This window comes from Gavialis gangeticus, unplaced genomic scaffold, assembly GCF_001723915.1.
Source record: "Gavialis gangeticus isolate Ggan-Ray unplaced genomic scaffold, GavGan_comp1, whole genome shotgun sequence".
Taxonomy (NCBI): domain Eukaryota; kingdom Metazoa; phylum Chordata; order Crocodylia; family Gavialidae; genus Gavialis; species Gavialis gangeticus.
In genome coordinates, this window is record NW_017729018.1 from 14727803 (window position 1) to 14729978 (window position 2176).

A 2176-nucleotide genomic window follows, 5' to 3' on the forward strand; every position below is an offset into this window, starting at 1 on the left:
AGGCTCTCGGCCGCCTCGGCCCGGGCCCGCCCTGCGGCGCGTTTGGCCCCCGAGGGGCGCCTGGGCCTGGCCCCCGCAGAAGGCTCGCTCCCAGCGGGGCTGCTCGGCCCGGAGCTCCTCGCAGGGACGAAGGCCGGCTGAAGCAAGTGCTTTTCTCCACCCTGCAGAGCATTTGCTCGTGTGAACACACCTGGCCCGGGGCCGGAGGCGGGGGCCTGGCCCACGCACGGTCGCTCCTGGCAGCTGCTGCTCCGGCTGGCACGGCTCAGCGTCCTGGGCTCGCCGCTCCTGGCGCCCGGCTGCAGCGCCAGCCCCCTTGCACCTGAAGGCGATGTTCAGGCTCCTGCCGCACGCTGCTGCCCACAGGTACAGGACGCAGCTGCTTACACTTTTCTTTCTAAAACTGCAGGCTGAATTATATTTGAGGCCTAATAGGGACTTTTAAATTTTATTTTAAGTGTCTATGACTCTAAGAACCCTACCAAAACCACCAGGCTGAGAGTGCAGGCGTTACGCCAGTGCTCCTCCAACAAGGGGCTCCGCCTCTGCACTGTCTTTGAGAAGAACAAATCGGCACACCAGTAAAGGGGGTAAAGGGCGGCCCAGGCTCTCTTCCAAAACATCAAAGGAAGCACCCACGCTTTGGTGGTATTTACCTCCCCAACACCCCAACCACACCCCACGCAGCCAAAAACAGGTCTCCTCTCCCCTTTCCCTTAGGGTGCTCAGGGGCAGGAAGGCGCAGCAATACACAAGGGAGTTAACAAGACGTGCCGCGCCCCAGCCCAGCCCAGCCCCGTGTTTATGATGGCAGGACTAGAGCACATCTGATGTTGCCCCATCAAAACCATCACGAAAACCACCCTCAAAAGAGTTTCATTTCAGATTGTTCTAACTGCAGCCTTTGATCTGGGCAGAACTGTGTGCATTTACAACAAAGCATGAACCAGGAAGTTGGAAGAGATTCATTAGCCCAAAGAGACCAGGACTGAAATCTTGCTAAAAACAGCATGGAGGAGAAAGCAAGGCCTCCAACTGCTCAGGGATTGCTCCCTAAGCTGCAAAGGCCCTGCCAGGAGCCGGGATACGCAACACGTCGCATCACGTTGAGTCGGAGCGCTGGTGACAGCACCAATAAAGCAGCAAAAACATGCAAAGGAGGGCCGGGCCATGTTAACTTGTCACCTCAAGGCTTCATCTGAGTACATCGAGCCCTCTTACATAGGCTCCTGCTTTTGACTAGGCTCCGTAGACGTGTGGTTAGACTGCAGAAGCTACAACCAAAATGACAACAGAAAGGAAAACAGCATCACAGCCGAGGGGGAGGGAAGGCCCACAGCCCTTGTCGTGGTCAGCTTGTACGTCCTGCAACTGGCACAGCCATTTTCTAGAACGTGGGCTTGCCACATACAGTAGTCACGCTACATTTATCCACACCAACAATTGCCTTGAAACAGAACTGCCAAGTCCTCCCAAGGTTGGGGACTACACAGGTACAACAGGCGTCCTTGACGTCACTAGGAGAGTGCTCAGACAACGCAAGATGTCTGTGACACTGTGACAAGGGAGGATCTGTCCCTCCATTTGCAACCGTTACCAAGGCAAGGCTGTCCCAAGGTGCTAATTCAAATTTCCTGCTGTAGTCGAGAGAGAAGAGCGCTCGTACCCGGATGCCGCTAGGTAGCAACTTTCGGTAAACACCGGAGTTTTTAACGGCGACCACTGCACCGAGTTATTTTCATTGACTCCAGCCGGGTAGGCATCAAGCCTCCTCTTCAAGGCCCCCAGGGTAGGAGCCAGCACCACTTCCCTTGGAAGTTGCTTCCAGATCCTAGCCGCCCTGACCGTGAAGTCGTTCTTGCGGATGTCTAATCTAAACCTCTTCTCCAACAACTTGTGGCCGTTATTCCTTGTTATGCGGGGGTGGGGGGGACACTCGGGAAAACAAGGTCTCTCCCAAACCCTTCTGGTCCCCCCTAGTGAGTTTATAGACGGTCACCAGGTCCCCCCTCAGCCTTCTCTTGTGGAGGCTGAACAGGTTCAGGTCCCGCAGTCTCTCACTGTAGGGTCTGCCCTGTTGTCCCCGGATCATGCGGGTGGCCCTCCTCTGGACCCTCTCCATATTGTCCACATCCCTCTTGAAATGGGGCGCACAGAACTGGACACAATACTCCAG